General features: G+C 58.6%; 1 long non-coding RNA gene across 5 annotated transcripts; it reads right to left on the bottom strand.

Moving 5' to 3' along the window:
• Window positions 1-552: 552 nt before the first annotated feature.
• On the bottom strand, window positions 553-13,577 carry LOC103239443 (uncharacterized). 5 transcript variants are annotated; one of them, XR_012094637.1, is made up of 4 exons: window positions 11,278-13,577; window positions 6,501-9,609; window positions 4,353-6,133; window positions 553-3,760 (listed from the first exon to the last, which is right to left on the bottom strand). It is a non-coding gene; the product is annotated as an uncharacterized lncRNA (long non-coding RNA). The 5 variants fall into 5 exon arrangements; XR_012094636.1 differs by having other exon boundaries at window positions 4,353-6,137; XR_012094638.1 differs by having other exon boundaries at window positions 4,353-4,429; window positions 4,810-9,609.
• Between the last annotated feature and the right edge of the window lie 7,065 nt (window positions 13,578-20,642).

The raw sequence follows: 20,642 nt of genomic DNA on the forward strand, positions 1-20,642 counted from the left end.
GAGAGAGAGAGAGAGGGAGAGAGAGGGAAATAGAGAGGGAGGGAGAGAGAGAGAGATGGAGAGAGTGAGAGGGAGAGGGAGAGAGAGGGAAATAGGGAGGGAGAGAGAGACAGAGAGATGGAGAGAGAGAGAGGGAGAGGGAGAGAGAGGGAAATAGAGAGGGAGGGAGAGAGAGACAGAGATGGAGAGAGAGAGAGGGAGAGGGAGGGAAATAGAGAGGGAGGGAGGGAGAGGGGAAAGAGATGGAGCAGGGGACAGACAGAAACACAGGAAACCTAATTCTAGGACCAAAGGAAGTTTTTCATAATTTCTTCATAGTAAAACAACTTAATAATAACCTAAGTTCAATAAAAATAAGAATTTAAAATAAGGTAATAAAATGAAGTGATATGAAGAGACAGATTGCAGATCTAAGGAAACAAATTGAAGACCAAAATAACACCATTAAGGTCCTAATAAAGAACCTAAAAGCACTGAGAAATATAATAGCACCATTAAAAATCAATGTTTTAAGAATTCTGTATACTACTTTTATTGGTAAAACAACCCTTTTATTATTATAGAAGTAATAGATACACATTTTAGAATATTAGAAAATATAAGCAAAATGAGAAAACACTTGTGGTCAGGAGTTTGAGACCAGCAGGGTCAACATAATGAAACCCTGTCTCTACTAAAAATACATGGCGGGCCAGGCACTGTGGCTCACGCCTGTTGTCCCAGCACTTTGGGAGGCCGAGGTGGGTGGATCACCTGAGGTTAGGAGTTTGAGACCAGTCTGATCAACATGGCGAAACCCATCTCTGCTAAAAAAATAAATAAATACATACAAAAATTAGCTGGGTTTGGCAGCATGCATCTGTAATCCCAGCTATTCGGGAGGCTCAGGCAGGAGAATCACTTGAACCTGGGAGGTGGAGGTTGCCGTGAGCCAAGATCGCGCCATTGCACTCCAGCCTGCAGGGCAAGAGTGAAACTCTGTCTCAAAAAAATAAATACAAAATAAAAATACATGATGGCACATGCCTGTAGTCCCAGCTACTCCGGAAGCTGAGGCAGGAGAATCGCTTGAACCCAGGAGGTGGAGGCTGCAGTGAGCCGAGATTATGCTGCTGCACTCCAGCCTGGGAGACAGAGTAAGACTCCGACAAAAAAATAAAAATGAAAATTCCACATTTCCACAGTGCAGACCCTTCAGCCCCTTCCTTGTGCGAACACTCACACAGCCCACACCTGCGTGGGCACCCGGCACACACCCCTCACCGCTGCCTGCTTAGATCGGTGCACGGTCCCCTTCCTTCCGTTTCACACTGTTTTGACTCAGTGAATACTCAGGCCTGAACTGACCTAAAAACTGTCCCGGGCAGTAGGTCTGTGGAAAGCAGAACCCATCGGGAGCTACATGTGGCCCTGGGCTGTCGTGCCACCAAGCAGAGTCCGGCCTGCTGAGGGGACACCGGACGCTGGTTCTGCAGGCGCCTCGGTGGCTGGACGGTCGCGTTGCTCTGCCTGGTGTTCTTAGCTCCACCTCTGCCGTTATCTGGACGCTGCAGGTTACTCTAAAGGCTTTCTGAAATCACCAGAAGTCTGGCGTGTCCGCTTTCCACAGGCCGCGCTGTGTCTGTCAAGTTCCTCACAACAATGACAGCACCAGTGTGAGCCACGGCGAGGTCAGCCCGGGGAGGGAGCGAGCACACGCTGCCTCCTCCATTTCCAGCCGCCTCGCCACGCCCGCGTCCGGAAGGTCATCTTCACGGGGTTGCACTGGTGCCCTGTGGACACAGCCCCTCGTCTGCCATTCCCGGAATTGTTTTAATGCCAGTTGATAATCCTTGCCTGGAGCCATAATGTCACCAGCATTTACTGAGTTATATTTTTCAAATTCTATTATCATTTCTATTTCGTATTATCTGTCACTGAAAATCAAATATCGCCCTAGGAGAAAATCTTGAAATCAACAGAGTAAATGTAGATGAAAGAGACGTCGAGAGAGAAGCTAATCAACATGAAAGACGTGCAAAGAATCAACATAAGGAAAAAGGGTTTCCCTGAAGTCAAGAGCCCAGCAAGTGGAAGACATGGTGTCTCCAAAGACAAATTTCTCTAAAACAACAATAATAATAATAATAAACACTGGACTGGCGGATCTGAAGAGGGTATTATTTTCCAGAAAATGCTGAAAGAAAACATCCGACCCTGAGCACTGAGGGTAAAGAAGACTCTTTAGGCAACAAAAAGTAAACCATTTACAAGAAGATAATCAGCCACACTGGCCTCAGTCGTTCCCATCCGTCTTCGGAGCCAAAAGACACGGGAAAACCACGGCTGGGTGTGGAGGGAACGGCTGCAGGGCCACAGAAGCCACACCCAGCTAAGGCAGCACCTGGTTCGCAGGCAGAGGTGCTCACCCTCCAGCATGAAGGAACGTCAGCACCCAAGAGCCCTTCCTGAAAACACAGATTCCAGCCGGCAAAGCAATCCAGAGTGGAATCCAACTTCAGGAATAGAGAAGCGGCAGCCACGGTGTTCGCGGGAGCACGGGGTTGTGGAAAGACGGCCCATACCCAGTGGCGCAGGCATTATCGTCACAGAGTGCAAACCAACGTTGCAAAGCAGGACAATCTAAAAGCAAGGATAAAACCAACAACAGTCGGAAGGTGGGAGGAAAAGAGGCAGAAGCACCAACACACGAATTCTTCATGTTTTACCGCCATGTCTGAAAGTGTCATACATCCTTAAAAGATGACTCGAAGCTTGCAGTGCTTTGTAAACTTTTTACAACAGCCTTAGAGAGCACTCTCAAAAATAAGTTGACAGAGAACCACGCATTTGCCAGTCAAAAGAACTCCATGAGTTTCCTTCTCTCATCTTAAGCTCAAGTGAATGAAATTTAACTCTGACTGAAAATAGCACCTGCAGCGTGTTCAGAGTGTTTCTGCTCCTCCGTTATTCACCTGGAGTCACGATCACTGGATACCAGTGCCAGCTTTTCCTGGGCGAAGGCATTTTTTTCTTGGCACATTTCCGCATTGATTAAATTCTTTGTAATGAGCGTGTGTGATTTTTACAGAAACAATCGAGTACCTTGAATGGAGGAAAAGCACAGAGGGGCTGGAAGCAACCATGCAGGATTTTACACGTTTTTAATGCTGGGTCATGACCAAAGGAATATTTCCGCCCTGTTCACAGTTTTTTAAATCTTTTTAAAGGAGAGGAACACGGCTCCACCTTTCACACCGTATTTTCCTTTGTCTGTTTCTCATCTGATGAATTTCATTACAGTCCATGAATCTGACACAGCAAAGCAGCTCACCGCCCTCAGGAGAGGCCCCTCTGTCCTGGCTGCCCTTCAGGTGCAGGCAAAGTGATTCCCAGGGCTCCGGGAACAGCCACGTGCCTAGACGGCCCAGGTGGCATTGAGCCGGCCACAGAGGTCACAAATGTACCACAAGGAGAACAAAGGCCGAGGAGGGGTCAGCCATTGGCCCCGGTCCAGGGGGGTCTTCCTGGTGGACAAACAAGATTTCAGCCACCACAGTGCAATCCCTGAACTGGGGCTAGAGCAGGCATTGGAGCTAAGGGGGTGTCAGGATGTGAGCGAGGCTCCTGCAGCCCCCAGAACACGGAGATCAAAGACCCCAGAGCAAGCCTGGATTCCTGGAGCCCTGGCCTCAGAGCTGTGGCCGCCCTGTCGAAGACAGTGTGTCCCTCCTCCACCTCTGCCCTCCTTCCTCGTCCTCAGCTCACACGAGGCAGCACCCTGTACACAGGCACACAGAAGCCACACCCAGCTAATTTGCGGGTGTGCAGCAAATTAATCCACAGAAGAGTCCCTGCTCCCCAGGGCCCTGAGCTGGCCTCGTGCCCTCTACCCCCGCCCCAGTCACTCCAAAACCTGAGCAGCTTTTCTCTCCTTGGGCAACTGGCTCACTTCGGGTCTAGGTTGTCACCCTCCCTCCTGCCTCGGTGCCTCACTGCGAGGAGAGAGAGTTGGCTGTGTGGAGCCCTGCACTGCAGGGGAGGGCATGGGGAAGACTGGGTTCCGGGCTCAGGGAGCCTGGCCTGCCGCACAGGGGCCCCCGTCCTGGGCTGGAACGCCAGAGCCAGGCACTGCCCAGCCACCAGGAACTGCTCGGTCCAGATGGGAGATTGTGTTTCTGAGGGCAAGGAAGAGGAAGAGGTTCCCCACGGCCCTCCCTTCTCAGCCACCCCCACCCTAGCCTACACCATCTTCTCGGAACGATCTCGAAGGACGTGCTCAGTCGCCAGGACTTAGGGCCTATGGAGGGAGATCCTGAAAGTCCACCACAAGACGCTCGCACCTCCCACCCCTCATGGGGCAAGGGGCTCACCAGGCCTTCTCAGAGCAGGAGAAAAGCACAGGCCGGGTCCTAGTGAAGGGGGTGACCGTGATCCAGGGTGGAAATCCCTGTGGAGAGGCCGTCACAGGTGGGGTCTGGAACCAGCACGCCCTCCTGAAATGGGGAGAGGGCTCTGGCCCACCCACCGCCCATGTACAAACCCTCAGCCCAGGGAGACTCGCTCGCCCACTCAGCAGGCCTTCCCGAGACGGCACCGTGGACCAAGGACACAGCTCAGAGTAAATACACTGTGTCCCTGCCCTCCAGGTAACCTGGCAGTGGGTGAGGCACGTTAATCAAGGAAATAAATGAGCTCCATAAAGAAAAACGAGTAGTGAAGAAGCGGGCATTGCTTGAGTGGGCGGCAGGGGTGGCCGGGGCCACTGAGCTTCCCCCTGAATGATGAGTGGGGAGAGTGGGCTGAAGGGAGGCCCCCAGAACCACTGACCACGCCCACGCCCCAGGGCCTGTGATGGGACCGTGTTTGGAAATCGATGTCACTGCAGATGTACTGGGTTAAGGATCCAGAGATGAGACCGTCCCGGATTTAGAAGGATCCTACATCCAATGACAAGCATCGTATACATAACAGAGAGAGAGAGGAGACATGAGCTCTGAGAGAGGGAGACGTGAGCTCAGAGAGAGGGGAGGGAGACGTGAGCTCAGAGAGAGGGGAGGGAGACGTGAGCTCAGAGACGGGGGAGGGAGATGTGGGGGAGGGAGACGGGAGCTCAGAGACGGGGAGGGAGACGTGAGATCAGAGAGAGGGAAGGGAGATGTGAGCTCAGAGATGGGGGAGGGAGATGTGAGCTCAGAGATGGGGGAGGGAGATGTGAGCTCAGAGAGGGAGGAGGGAGACGTGAGCTCAGAGATGGGGGGAGATGTGAGCTCAGAGATGGGGGAGGGAGATGTGAGCTCAGAGATGGGGGGAGATGTGAGCTCAGAGATGGGGGAGGGAGACGTGAGCTCAGAGATGGGGGGAGATGTGAGCTCAGAGATGGGGGAGGGAGACGTGAGCTCAGAGAGGGAGGCCACGGAAGGCAGTGGCCGAGGCTAGAGAATGCGCCACAGACCCAGAACCACAGGCAGCGGCAGAGGCAGAGAGGCCTGGAGTTGGGGGGACTCTCGCTCTGCGCCTCCAAGAGCCCAGCCAGCAAGCCTCGGCCTCAGCCCTCCGGCCTCCGGAACAGAGGGAAGACGAGGTTCTGTCGATTCTGGTGGCCCCGTGTGTGCTGTGCTGGGCCGGCAGTCGCAGGAAACAGATTGGAGAGAAAGAGGCAGCTGTGGGCGAGGGTTCCGGGCAGAAGGAGGAGCAGGTGCAAAGGCCCTGGAGCAGGGGCGGTGTCAGGGCTGGAGGCTGAGGGATGGACCCACAAATCTTGTACAACTTCCAGTGCAGAGGAGGCCCCTGCAGGTTCCCAGGCAAAGAAACAATGCTGGAGGCCTTTGTGTGAGGTGAGATGCGGCGTGGCCAACAAAGCAAGAACAAGATGAGGACAAACAGAGGCTGAGAGGCAGGGCAGGGGTGGCACAAACCCCCACAGACCCAACCCTACAGACCATCCCCTAACCATCCCCCACAGGCCCATCTCCCACTGGGAAGGGCACCGGAGGACAGGCCACAGCTGCTCCCAAGAAGACGCCAAAGGCAGGAAGGAAGCGTCGGTGCAGACAACAGAGCATTGGAAAAAGCTGCAGAGTCGTTTTCTAGAACTGCGGGCGGGTGGGAGGCGTTCGTGCCCACGACAGCTCCCCGTGAGGCTTCAGCGGATCTGGCTTCATGGAAAGGACAGTGAGGAGACACTCCCTCCCCCCAGCTGAGCCCACACCCTCAGAACTTCTGCGGGAAAACGGTTTTCCAGCTGCCTGTGACCAGGTGGCCGCAGCTCAGGGCTCAGAGGGGCTCTGCCCTGGGGTTCTGAAGCCCAGCAGCTGTGTTAATTGCCTCGTAAGGTGCACTGCGTGTTGCTGTATGAAAACAATTGGCATCCAGGCACTATCCTCTGTCCACAAGTTGAGATTTGATTACTTTTTTATCTCTAAATTAAATTCCCTCTCGTGCCTGTCTTGTTACATTAAATCTCTTTAAATCTTAATAGACTGCAGCTCAGGCCCCTGAAAACAGCATCTGGTACTCACGGGGCCCTGGGCCTCAAGGCAAGGACGAGGGAAGGGGATCGCCAGCAAGGCAGCTGGGTCCGGGCACCTGGACGCTGAGGCAGAGGAGAGAGGGTCCTGGGACCCAAGGAGGGTTCTTGCTCCTCAGAACTGCTGCAGACACCAGCAACAACCTTCGAGGGGCCTCCCAGGGCAGGAAGAGCACCAGCACCTGCAAAAACGGTTTGCCGGGCTCCTCCCCACTCCCCAGGCTCCTCCCCCGGCTTCCAGACCCAGCTCCAATCGTGCGGGAAGCCCCCGCCCCGGCCCCACCTGGGCTCAGTCCAGCCAGGCCGACCCCAGCCCCACCCCATGCAGGGCCACAAAAGGCCTTGGCGCTCCTCTGCCTGCACCAAGTTTTGGCCTTTCCCCGACCCTGTCTAGCTGGGAGTGGGGGTCTCAGGCCTGCAGCAGGCAGGGGAGTGGGGGTCTCAGGCCTGCAGCAGGCAGGGGAGTGGGGGTCTCAGGCCTGCGGCGGGCAGGGGAGTGGGGGTCTCAGGCCTGCGGCAGGCAGGAGGGCACAGCCGCGGGCCGGCGGGAAACTCGGTGGCTGACGGAAAGTGTCGCTCTGGCAGGTGACGGGGCCGGGACTGGGGGGGGGCTTGCCCCTCAGCTCTCACCCACGCACTCTTCCGAAATTACGCTTGGAACTTGTACTGTGTCAGTGACAATCACAGGCCGCCTATCACGGGTGCGCAGATGGGGCCTGTAACACGGCCTGCGTTCATCTTCTGAAACCAAAGACCCCACGCTCCCCTCACTAAAGGGCTCTGGGGAGGCACAAATGGCCTCTGGTGGCCGCTGTGGCGACTATGGCCTCGGGGCCTCCTTACAGCACCCGGGCCAGGTTAACCACCCTGTAAGCTGCGCGGAGCACCAGGGGCCACGTGAGCTGAGCTGGAGCTGGGGACTCAGGAGGAGCCGTAGCCCCGGCTCACAGGCGTGTCCCTACTCAAGGCCCCCGCGAGCTGTCACAAAAGCAGGAGGAGGCGCCAGGGAGAGGAGGGCTGGGCTGGAGATCCACAGCCGGCCGAGGGCACGGGTGAGGGCAAGGCCCTGTCCACCCAGCAAGGGCGGCCCTGCAGCCTCTGGCTCGCGTCCCCGTACCCAGGGCTGCTGCCTCCAGTTTCAGGACGAGCCACGTCACCTGGCTTAGGTGAAAGTAATTCTATGTAACCACAGACTGAAAAAGAGGAGGATGGCTGTGTGGAGAGAATTTTGGTTACAGGGTCCCAAGGCCCCCTGTCCAGCTCAGCCCGCTCCTGACCCTCCCCTGTCCAGGCCCTAACACAGCCGTCGCTCCTGTCTGCTCATGAAGGGCCTCGTATGGGAACACGGTGCCCCCGTTTCTCTGGCTGCAAATTCACGCCTGCCCCCCTCTGAGGAGAAGAAAGGCCGATGGGAGATTCGTGACAGGTGCCTTCCAAAGCTGTGTGTGATGGGCGCGCTCGAGCATGGCCGGATGTGGTCAGGGATGCAGCCACACCAGGATTTGCTTTTGAGAAATCCTCCTTAATGCTTGCTCAGAACTCTGGGATCATTATTTCTTTATTTGCCTCTTCTTGCCTTTTGCTATTTCAGAGTGAAATGCATTATCCTAAGAAGCTCCCTTTTTGAGGGAAGAAAAAGGAAAGAGGTTTCAATGTTTTCATTGAGGTTTCAACCGATTTCAATGTTACGGAGGGAAATGTGGGGAAACAGAATGCCAGGCGCTGCCCCGGATGAGGGTCCAGGTGGCTGCAGTGAGAGCAGGTGGCTGCAGCTAAGACGACAGCAAAAGACCCCCAAGCTCCGCCGTCCAAGCACGTGCACCACCCGGCGGACGAAACGCAGCCGAGATGACAGCAAATAAGTACAATTCATTCACCAGACCCCAGACACCGCCACCGGAACACAGACACCCAACAGGCCAGACAAAACGCCACTCCGGACGCCTTGTAGGACCATCTCCCCACACGGGGCCCGGCGTCACCCTCTCTAACACTGGGGGTGGCTGCAGGTGACAGAGACCCGAAGAACAGTCACCTCCACAAGAGAGGCATTTGCTCTCCTTCCCCCGAGAGCAGAGGCCGAGGGCCGAGGGCCACCAAGACGAGTCCACTCCTCCAAGTCTCAGGCTCTGGGGCCGGGCACCCTCAATCTGCCACCCTGCTCTCCCCAGGGACCATCTGGCCACCCTGATTTTCCCGGGGACCCTCTGCCACCCTGCTCTCTGTGGGGACCCTCCGGCCACCCCACTGTCCCCAGGCACCCTCCAGCCACACTGCTCTCCCCAGGGACCGTCTGCCACCCTGCTCTCCCCAGGGACCGTCTGCCATCCCGCTCTCCCCAGGGACCGTCTGCCATCCCGCTCTCCCCAGGGTTCTAGCACAGCCCACGGGGGCTGCCCCACATCTGCCTCCATCTGCAGGGGGGCCCCCCCTAACCCTACCTTAAACCCTTGCTGGGCCGACTGCACCACCGCCCCAGAGCTTGCTAGAGCACAAAGCCAGCCCAGAAGAAAGAAGAAAGCCAGGAGAGGGAGAACAGCAGACTCCAGACATGGTGGGAACGCCCGGACCGCGCCACGCCTGGAGCCTGTTACCGTCACTCTCATCTCAGTTCTTCTCAGTGAGTCACCTGTTTCTTTGTTTTTTCTTTGTTTTTTGTTTGTTTGTTTGTTTGTTTGTGCTTAAACCACTTTGAGGTGCGCTCTGTCCCTGTGATTAGACACCTGGCAGATTGTCAAAGCTGCGTGACGTCAGGGCTGTGATGCCTCTGTAGCAAGGTGAAGTACTCAAGTTTCTACGAGCTCAGATCCTCTGCGTGGGCCCCAGAGCGTGGGGGCCACTGGGCCAAGAAGGTGCCTCAGCGTCGGACAACCCTGGAGCCGGCAGACGGCGCCCAGCAGCAGGTATCCCGGGGACCTACTGACTCCAGCCTGGTCTGCGACCCTCATTGAAGACGCTCTTACCTGTAGGAAGGTGCCGGGGACCTGTATGACAAACCTCCCACTGACTTGGGCTCCAGGAACCACGTGCGGTGCTGAAGTTCAGGCGGCATATCCCACCGGACCGTCTTCACTGCCATGGCAGCAGCTAACCTAGACTGGCTTAAGTAGAAAAGGAAATTTTTTGATTTAGGTCAGACAAATCAACACCGGTGGGCTCAAGGAGTGCTGAACACAGGACCTGGTGTACCTGGGAGGACGCCCACCTCCCCAGCCCTGCTCTGCTCTCCCGGTTCCAGTTTCAAACAAGCTGCCCCCATGGGGCAAGACAGTGGCAGGGGTCACAGCCAAACCCTCCTGCGAGTGGCTGCAGCCCAGGGTCACCCATCAGTCTGTGTGTTCGGGAAGAGGCAAGGCTCTGGCCAGGTCAAGAGCAGAGCATGAGGCCCCTCAAAGCACTGACTGGCGAATGGAAAGGGGCTCAGTTCTCAGAGTGACAGAGACACAGAGACTTTGAGACAGCATCACACAAACGGACGGGGGCTGGGTCATCCTCAGGGCAGACAGGCACCGACTCACTGGGGAACCACCTGGAAACATGGGAGGTAGGACTTAGAGCCAGAGGCGGGGACCGAACCTCCAGACCAGACTGAGGACTGACAAAACAAGGAGAGGCGAAAGCACCTCCACAAGAGACAGGCCACCAGGGCCAGGTCCGTTTACTGTTGGGCGACCGCACCTCTCCACAGCAACAACCCCACAACCCAGGAGTTACCACCTTTTCTGGAAATGTCTGCCTAACCTGCCCCTTCATCTGCACGAAATTCAGTGTGGGTATAAATGAGGCAGCAGAACTGCCCTGCGCGGCTACCCTCGGCGCCCTGCCTGTGGGGGGCCTGTGACCCTGCGCCTCTGTAAAGCTGCTTGTCCCACCACCAGCTGACTCTTGAATTCATTCCTGAGCAAAACCAAGAAACCTCCCGGGCTGAACCCCAATTTGGGGCTCCCCGTCCTGCATCACTGGGGGAGAATGAAGGAGAAAGCTGAGTCACCTGGGGGAGGCCAAGGGTCAGTCATCCAAGAGAGAATGGGCGCTGAGTCACCCGGGACAGTGGACGCCGAGTCACCCCGGACAGTGGATGCCGAGTCACCGGGGACAGTGGACACCGAGTCACCCTCGGGACAACCATTGCCGAACAACAAAATACCGGCCAGCTCCCTCCTGTCACTGGGTCTGTTACTGCTGTGACATCACATCACCAGCACCGAGACAGCTCAGAACAACAGCCACGTGTTCCTCACAGTTCTGGGGGCCGGATGTCTTCCCCTGGAGGCCCTGGGCGGGAGCCTTCTTTGCCTCTGTCGGCCTCAGGGGCCTGCTGGCTGCCCTTGGCATCCCTGGGCTTGTGACTACTCCCTCACCAGTGACCTCACCCTCCCCCATGACCGCATCCTCCCCCGTGATCACACCCTCCTCCATGACCAATCCCACCCCCATGACCTCACCCTCCCCCATGACCAATCCCTCCGCCGTGACTGCGCCCTCCTCTGTGACCTCACCCTCCGCCGTGACCACACCTTCCCCCATGACCTCACCCTCCGCCGTGACCTCACCCTCCCCCGGACCGTGCCCTCCCCCGTGGCCTCACCCTCCGCTGTGACCGCACCCTCCCCGTGACCACGCCCTCCCCCGTGGCCTCACCCTCTGCCGTGACCGCGCTCTCCCCCGTGACCTCACCCTCCGCCAGACCGCGCCCTCCTCTGTGGCCTTGTTCTCTGCTGATGGTGGAATCTCCCTCCCCCTCTCTTGTGATTGACTTTAGGGCTCACCTGGATGATCCAGGACACTCTTCCACGTCGAGCTTCTTAATGTATTCACATCTGCTGACTCCTTTTTTCTCCTAAGGCCACGTTCACAGGCTCCATGGATCAGGACCTGAGGTCTTCAGAGGCCATCACTGGCCTCCCACAGGGACCCGCACTGGAGGTGCTGCTGACCAGCTCTGACCAGCACATTGCAACCTGGGAGCCGCTTCGCTGTGCATGGCCTGCAGTGCATCCTGAACCCCATCCTTCCAGCGTTCTATACACAGACACACACAGGCACACAGACATGCCAGCAAACCCATATGCATGTGTACATACACACACACGTATGCACATATACACTTCCAAACACACTTATACACATGCACGCATAGACACACAGACATGCCAGCAAACCCATATGTATATGTACACACACACATATGCACACACACGAATACACTTCCAAACATTTACGTATACACATGCAAGCCCAGGCACGTGCAAACACATGTGGACACATGTAAACACATGTCACACACAAATGTGCACAGCATGCTCATATGCACACATGTACACACATGCACAGATAGAGCTGTACATGTCAGACATGAACACATACATGTACACATCTACATACGTACAGTTGCAAATGCACATGCACGTATGTGTGCTTCATGTGTGTATGCATAGATACACGTGAGCACGTACATATACTCATGCACACACATGAAGTCACACAGATACACATAGACATGCATGGATTGTGAACATACATATACACATGTGTGCATGTATGTGCACATATGCACCTGTGCATGTATGCAGGTACACACATGCATGCACACACAAGCATGCACATATGCACACATGTACACATACACACATGTAAACTCAAACACACACAAAACACACACACCCCTGGTGCTTTCTGGGATTGCCTCCCAGTAAGCTACAAACATGTAGGCCCTTGTCTCATGCTTTCTGGGAGAGCCCCAGCCAGTGCCAGGGAAGCTTGTTCCCCCCCACCTCCCCCGGCCCCGTGGGTCACCTGCTCACTCTGACCCGACCCAGCTGGGGGAAGAACCTGCTCACTGGCCAGTCCAGGTCATTGGCCCTGTAGAGCAAGGGGTGGAGCCAGCACCTCCTGGGCCACAGATGCAGCCTTCGGGGTGGGAGGTTCCTGGAGGAAGACCCAGGACCCTGTTACCAAAGGAAGGGTCCAAGGATGCCAGGAGGCAAAATAAGAGACGTCCAAGTAGAGGCTGGGTGTGCAGGGAGACCCCAGTCGGCTGGACCTGCTCCTGTATGTTCCACAGACGTGGCATCTCAGGGATGCCAGTGCCCTGGGACCCATATCGTCCTGGCTTTGAGGGTCTGTGGCTCCATACGTGAAAGAAATGAGCACCAATGAGCATGATACACTCATCCCTAATTTGCCTGATGGCTGGTCCCGCAGCCAGCTGTAGCTGGTTGCCCACCACCTGTCCCCGGGGCCAGCACACCCACGTCCAGTGATGCAGCGGTGGGCTCCCCCAGAACGTGCAGGCAGTTCACATATGCGTAATCCAAAATGCACACGTTCACAAAAACAGGAGCAGCACGGCAGGTGTGACTCTCTGCCGAGCAGAGGAAGCCCGAGAAGGGCCCAGTGCCTCTACCACCAGCTGAACGTGAAGGCAGGGAAGTGCCGGGGGCTCGGACCTGTAGTGCACGGCCACACTGCCTCCGCGTCGTACTGAAGCCAGTCCTGGATAAGCGCGTGCAGGAGAGAAACACAGTGACCTGGACCTTGGGCCCTTCACAGCTCTGGAGTCACCCGTGTTTCCTTAACGTCCAAATGAGGCGGCCTGGGTGCCCGCCCCACCTGCCGGGAGGACCCGGCAAACCCCGCAGCCTGTGCAGAAGCTGAAGGGCCCCGGCCCCCTCTCCTGCCTCATCTGTGGGTCTGTGGGACGTTCTCCTTCCATCTGGCTCCCCCAGGACAGGGGACGGCCCCGCAGCACTGCCGAGACCAGGAAACCGACCAAATGTCTTCAGGAAACAAGCGGGTGAGCAGCTCCGCGGAACGTGAGGCAGCAGGAGACTCACAGGGGTCTTCGCGTCCCACCCCTCCACAGACCCTGGCTCTCCGGGGACCCAGCCCCTCCAGCAGCGAGGCCTTCTCCTGCAGCGACCCCCATGGGCTTGGGACAGCCCCACTGAGGAGACAGGCCATTTCTCTTACCGTCTCATCTCTGAAGAGAAGGAGGAAGTAAAAGCTGAAAAACAGGAATGAAGTCAGTGGCAAGACCAGCTGGTGCCACTGATGACCAGGCCTCAGGTTAAAAGATTAACCCCCCACTGTAACCAGCCCGCACTGTAACCACCCCCCACTGTAACCACCCCCCACTGTAACCACTCTCCACTGTAACTACCCTCCAATGTAACCACCCCCAACCACCCCCCACTGTAACCAGCCCCCACTGTAACCACCCCCTGCTGTAACCACCCCCCAACCACCCCCCACTGTAACCACCCCCTGCTGTAACCACCCCCCAACCACCACCACTGTAACCACCCCCCACTGTAACCACCCTCCACTGTAACCACCCTCCACTGTAACCACCTCCCGCTGTAACTACCCCCCACTGTAACCAGCCCCCGCTGTAACCACCCCCCACTGTAACCACCCCCCGTAACTACCCCTCAACCACCCCCCACTGTAACCAGCCCCCCGTAACTACCCCTCAACCACCCCCACTGTAACCAGCCCCCACTGTAACTACCCCCCACTGTAACTACCCCCCAACCACCCCTGACTGTAACCAGCCCCCACTGTAACCACCTCCCACTGTAACTACCCCCCAACCACCCCCCACTGTAACCACCCCCCACTGTAACTACCCCCCAACCACCCCCCACTGTAACCAGCCCCCACTGTAACCACCCCCCACTGTAACTACCCCCAACCACCCCCCACTGTAACCAACCCCCTCTGTAACTACATGTGCTCTCAACCTATCACGACCCTTTCACGTGGGACCCCTTGGGGGTGGGGCCACTGTAAACAGGGCTGGCTCTCTCTCTGCTGGAGGCTGGGCCTGCTTTTCTCTCCGGGCCTCTACATGGGCTGCTTGGGCTTCATCCCTGAACAGGACTGCTTTCTAGGAGCCCCGAGCAGAAGCTGTATCACCTGGAAAGTCTAGTTTTGCTCCCACCAAAATCCCAAATCCCCCCAGTTTCACAGGAGACACAGGCCCCATCCCTTCTCAGGAGGGTCCCTCTCGCAGGAGAACCTGAGTAGGGGGCTGTTGCGTTATCTTGAAAATCCAGAATCTGCCACTCAATCACCACTTGATGAATAAATGGACGAGCAAATGAATGAGTTGGAGAAGACGTCAAATCACCACCGGAGGAGGGGCCGCCCCTGCAGGAGGAGGCTGGGCTGTCCAAGCCAAACTGGCCCCAATCCACTCATACACCCATGTACTCACACACCCACCCACCCATCCAAACACACATCCACTCATCCACCAATTGCCCATCCATCAACCCATCTAGGCATTCACCTATCCCCCACCCACCCATTCATCCACCAACCAATCCATCCATCTGTCCACCCACCCACCCGTTCATCCACCAACTGAGCCATTCATCCACCCACCCACCTCCCCCATCCAAACACACATCCACTATCCACCATTCGACCATCCATCAAACCATCTAGGAATTCACCTATCCACCCACCCACCCATCCATCTATCTATCCACACACCCATCCACTCATCCACCATCCATCCACCCATTTATCCATCTAGCCATTCACCCATACACCTACCCACCCACCTAGTCACTCACCCATTCATCCACCCACCCATCCACCTGTCTACACACCCATCCACTCATCCAAACACCCATCCACTCATCCACCATCCACCCATCCATCAGCCCATCTAGGCGTTCACCTGTACACCTACCCACCTACACATCCACCCACCCATCCATCCACCCACCCACCCATCCATCCATCCACACACCCATCCACCCTATCACTCATTCATCTATCCATCCACCCATCCACCCACCCCTTCACCTCCCACCCACCCACCCATCTATCCTTATTTACTGAGTGTCCACTGGGCACCTGCTGTGTGACTGTTCTCCATCCTGAGACAACTGCTCCCTCCCAGGCAGAAAACCTGTGTTCTCATGGGCCTTATATGTGAGTGGGGGTCGTCAGGGAGATGAAAGGAGTGTAGGGGGCTCTTCCAACTGTGGGAGGGGCAGACATCTGAGGAGAGCTGACGTTCAGCAAGGGTCCCATCCCCAGCTGCCCAGGTGAGGACCAACATCACAGACACATTTTCCTGTGTGCCCGGGCAGCTGTGGCCTCAGGGGGCTGGAGAAGGCCTGATGTGGCCTCACAGGCTGCAACCCAAGCCCCTGCCTCCACCTCCCCTGCTTGTGGGGGGGTGCAGTGAGGAGCCGGGGCCACTGCGGGGGGCTGAAAGGATGTCCATGCTGAGCACGCACCAGCCGGCTTTGCATTTCAGGTAACAGGAGATTTGCTTGTGTGTGTTTTATTTTTTGCCCAGTGATCAATAAAATGTAATTAATTTTAAAAGAAGACCACCAGTCTGTTCTGCACACTTGGTAAACGTGGGAGGCGTCTGCATCGCAGCCGTGGAGGCAGGACGGAGGAGGGACTGGCAGGAGGCCCTGCCAGGCGGCTGAGGAGGAGATGAGGGGACCGCAGGAGGGAGGAGGGACATGCAGGAGGGAGGAGGGACACGCAGCAGCCCCTGCCAGGCGGCTGAGGAGACGAGGGGACCGCACGAGGAAGGAGGGACACGCAGGAGGGAGAAGGGACACGCAGGAGGGAGGAGGGACATGCAGGAGGGAGGGGGGACACGCTGGAGGGAGAAGGGACACGCAGGAGGGAGGAGGGACACGCAGGAGGCCCTGCCAGGCAGCCGAGGAGGAGACGAGGGGACCCCCAGCGTCCTCCTTCCCAGGAGCAGCATCTCCTCGGACAAGAAAGTGAATTCCTCCCGGAAGTGGCATCTGGGAGGAATCACAGCCCTCAGGCCAGAGACCAGGACATCTGCGAGGTCAGGGAACGCCCAGGAGCCGCAGGACGGGGGCACAGTTGGAGCCTGCAGAGGAGCAGGTGGTGTGAGGCGTGGGAGGAGGGCTCCGGCCCTGCACTCACGGCGATGCTGCGGGACCAGCTGCTGGACTCTGGGACGGAGAGGGACGGGAGGTGCTGAGGTGCAGCCGGAGGGGGAGCATCGTTGGCCCGGGGGACCCCAGGCAGCCGCTGGAACTGCCATGGAGCCCAGGAGCCCTGTGGGGCAAGGCAAGGGTTCCAGGAGGCGGCCAGGGACCCTGCTGGATTCCAGGATCTCAGGGAGCGACCCAAGCAGGAGGCCCGCCTTGTGGAGCCATCAGGGTAAACAAACAGCATTTAAAGGCAACAGAACCCTTGTGTTGACGGCGCCTGGCCCTGGTGCGGAGATGTGATCTTCGAGGCTCAGAAAACAAAGCTTTCCCAGGACCTTGAAAATGTTTTAGACCAAAGAACAAAAACCCTTGCTCCAAAATACCGAAAAGAAAACTTCACCTTAGAAATTGATCGGGTTGGATGACATGTTTAAAACCGGTGTCGCCATATCAAGGAGGCAGGATGCTGCCAGGGCCAGGCCGACTTCCCGGCCTGCTCAGCCCCAGGCCCTGATGGACCCCTCTGCGGAACGACTCTGGGTCCCACAGAACGACCTTGCCCTTCAGTTGCCAGCGGCTGCCTGGTGGGGATGGATGGAGGGTTGGGCCTCGTTCCCCGAGGGAAGGGGCGGGTGCATTTGAACCCCAGGACCTCGCCCTGGAGCCAGGGAGGGAAGGCACAGCCTGGGGAGCTGAGGGGACCTGGGGAAGCTCCCAGCCCACGACAGGACAGTGATGTCACCCGGAGACCGGGTGCTGCCAGCGGGAACTGCAGCCGTCTCTCTCACGGAGGTCCCGTGCTTTGGTGCCCGTCAGGGCCCAGTGAGGATGCAGAAATCCGCCAAGCCGTTTCGCTGCCAGGGCTAAGGGACCAGTGAGGACCACGGAGTGAGGCAGAGGCTCTTCCCACAGAGGGGGACTCAGAGCAGCAGGAACCGCGATCCCCCAGCCTACAGGTGTGGGAGGAGAGGTCGCCCATGCAGGGACACAGCCAGGCCAATGACGTTGGGGGACGGAGACCCCAACCTCTCCCTTCCCGACCTCTGACCTCCTGCAGGTGCCACAGGGGCTGAATCTGACCCAGAAGCTGGTGGCCAGTACCCCAGTCACAGCACAGGTGGGAGGGCAGCTCCCCAGCCAGGGTCAGCCACCTGGGTGGCTGCAGGTCAGGACGTGGACAGGTTGAGCCACGTCTACTGTCCGGGGAAAGACACTGGGGTCTATGGGTTCCTCCCTGCTGGATCCTGAGGGGCTGTCTCTGAGGGGCACAAAACTGTGCCCACAGGCCCTGGCGTCCTCCAAGAGCTTCTGCTGTTCTAAGGTTCCTGCATCCAAACAGGACCACACGCCCTGCCCTGGAGCCCCAGCACCCCCACTCCGTCCCGTGAGGAGCACATCCGTGACCCAGGACCACGGAGCCCCCAACCCCCACCACCAGACCCCAACAGGGCTGGGCCAGAGGCCAAGGTGGAACCGGAATCCTGAGGACCCACAAGGCGGCAGGGTCCCTTCCCCAGACTGCAGGTAGGAGCCTCTCACCCTCGACGCCTCTGAGGACCTCCTGCTCCCAGCAGTTCTGCAGCTAAAATGCTGCCTCGTCAACACCCTCCCGTGACTCCTTCCCTGGCTCTGTGCTAACGAGGGGGGTGTCCAGAGCCGGCAGGGGGGCGTCCAGAGCCGGCAGGGGGCGTCCAGAGCCGGCAGGGGGGAGTCCAGAGCCGGCAGGGGGGCGTCCAGAGCCGGCAGGGGGCGTTCAGAGCTGGCAGGGGGGCGTCCAGAGCCGGCAGGGGGCGTCCAGAGCCGGCAGGGGGGAGTCCAGAGCCGGCAGGGGGGCGTCCAGAGCCAGCAGGGGGCGTTCAGAGCTGGCAGGGGGGCGTCCAGAGCCAGCAGGGGGGCTTCCAGAGCCTGCAGGGACGTGTCCAGAGCCGGCAGGGGGGCATCCAGAGCCGGCAGGGGGTGTCCAGAGCCGGCAGGGGGGCGTCCAGAGCCGGCAGGGGGCGTTCAGAGCTGGCAGGGGGGCGTCCAGAGCCGGCAGGGGGGCTTCCAGAGCCTGCAGGGACGTGTCCAGAGCCGGCAGGGGGGCATCCAGAGCCGGCAGGGACGTGTCCAGAGCCGGCAGGGGGTGTCCAGAGCCGGCAGGGGGCGTTCAGAGCCGGCAGGGGGCATCCAGAGCCGGCAGGGGGTGTCCAGAGCCGGCAGGGGGGTGTCCAGAGCCGGGAGGGGGGCGTCCAGAGCCGGCAGGGGGGTGTCCAGAGCCGGGAGGGGGGCGTCCAGAGCCGGCAGGGGGCGTTCAGAGCCGGCAGGGGGGCATCCAGAGCTGGCAGGACCAGGAGCGGATGGCAGCAGCTGCAGAGGTACCGGCAGCCAGGCCAAGATGCCGTGATGGCTGGTGGAGGACTCGGGTCCCTGGCCTTCTCAGGAGGGGCTGCCTGTGGAGCACCGCCGGGTCCTGCGGGGGGCGCACAGAGGCAGAGGCGGTCCCGGGAGGTCCTGGGGAGCAGGCGGCCCTGCTGTCCCCTCCGAGAGCCTCCCTCAGCTGCCCTGGTCTGACTGCAGCAGCCGGGTCCTTGCTGTCCGACTTCTCCTTGGGTCCAGCCCGTGGGGGTCACTGGCTGGATGGAGAGGTGGGTGCTCCCCTGCCCCGTGCCTTGGGGCTGTATCCCAGCCGCAGGTCCGTTCACCGGAGGCCCTTCGTCCCCAGCCTGGCTCTCCTGGGTTCCCAGAAACTCCACTTCCTCCCCTCTCCCTTCTGGGGTGGGCACAGGTGGAGCTGCAGTCAAACCCTCAGAGACAGAAAGCAGAAGGGGAGCCAGTGGCTGGGGACGGGGCGTCATGTTTCATGGGGGCCGGGTTTCCACCCGGGAAGAGGGGAAGGGGGCCGGGTTTCCGCCCAGGGAGAGGGGAAGGGGGCCGGGTTTCCGCCCGGGAAGAGGGGAAGGGGGCCGGGTTTCCGCCCAGGGAGAGGGGAAGGGGGCCGGGTTTCCGCCCGGGAAGAGGGGAAGGGGGCCGGGTTTCCGCCCGGGAAGAGGGGAAGGTTCTGGGCGCTGTGACAGGGGAATGTGCTTCACGCCACTGAGCTGTGCACTTAAAATGGTCCTGGGGTAGATTTTATGTTATGTATATTGCACCACGCTTTTTAAAAATAAATATGTTTTTAAAAGCAGATGGCAAAAATGCCAGGTGCGCTGGACCTGGTGTGGGGAGGAAGACGGAGTGGCTGTCTTCTCTCTGCCACGGCGCAGCTTCCAGGGCCGAGTGCGGCTCAGGTGCCCAAGGCCCCGCCTGTGCCTAGTGAGGGCTGAGCACACACAGATGGCCTGTTTCTGAGAAGCACATTTAGGCTCTTGGGACAGCAGAGGCAGACTCGGGGCCTGGGGCTCCCACCCCACGTGGCAGGTGTGTGCTGGGAAACCACGGGGCTCCAGGTGCGTCTAAGGCAGCACCTACCCAACTCGCAGGGCCCTGGGCTGGGGCTTTGCTCCTGCCCAGTCCCAGCCCCTGGAGGACCCTTTTGTCTGGCGCCTCTCCCACAGAGCCCCCCCAGTGCCTGCACCAGAGCTGGGGAAGCCGCCGCCTGGCCCTGTGGAAGGCGACGCCCTTTTCTGTTCAGAAGACAAATGAGGCAATGGCCTGCAGTCAGCACCCCAGAGGGGATGACCTGGGGGCCACCCCAGACCCCACCCGTCCCCCCACCTCCAGCCCTGTGGGCCTGACCCAAGGCTCTGTCCCCCAGGGAAGTCCAGCCACATCCTGCCTGAATCCCAGACCCCAAGAACAGTGAGGTGAGAGGCCCATAAACAGGCCTATGGGGCAGGTGGGCAGAATGACCCACCATGTAGAGATGAAGGACCCCCTGCCTGGGGAGAAGAAAACACAGGCCCTCTGATCGTCCTGAATAGAGGGGCTGGGGGCCCCAAAATCTCCCTCCCCCAAGTTCCAAGCGCCATGGCAGACAGGGTCTCCAGCCCTGGGGGTAAGAGACAGCCCACAGCAAGGAGCCGGGCTTTCCTGGATGGCTTCATAGCTGAGCCACGTTGAGCCGAGGGATGCTGCCCTCGACATTCCCAGCAGGCATGGCTCAGGAGCACCTCGCCATCTGCAGCTCCCTGGGGGACGAGAAGAAACGGCAGCCACCCCTTTCTTGGGCACTTTCGGCTCCGCCGAGAAGACTCGACACGCAGAGA

The sequence above is a fragment of the Chlorocebus sabaeus genome, chromosome 11 (genome assembly GCF_047675955.1).
Source record: "Chlorocebus sabaeus isolate Y175 chromosome 11, mChlSab1.0.hap1, whole genome shotgun sequence".
NCBI classification, from domain to species: domain Eukaryota; kingdom Metazoa; phylum Chordata; class Mammalia; order Primates; family Cercopithecidae; genus Chlorocebus; species Chlorocebus sabaeus.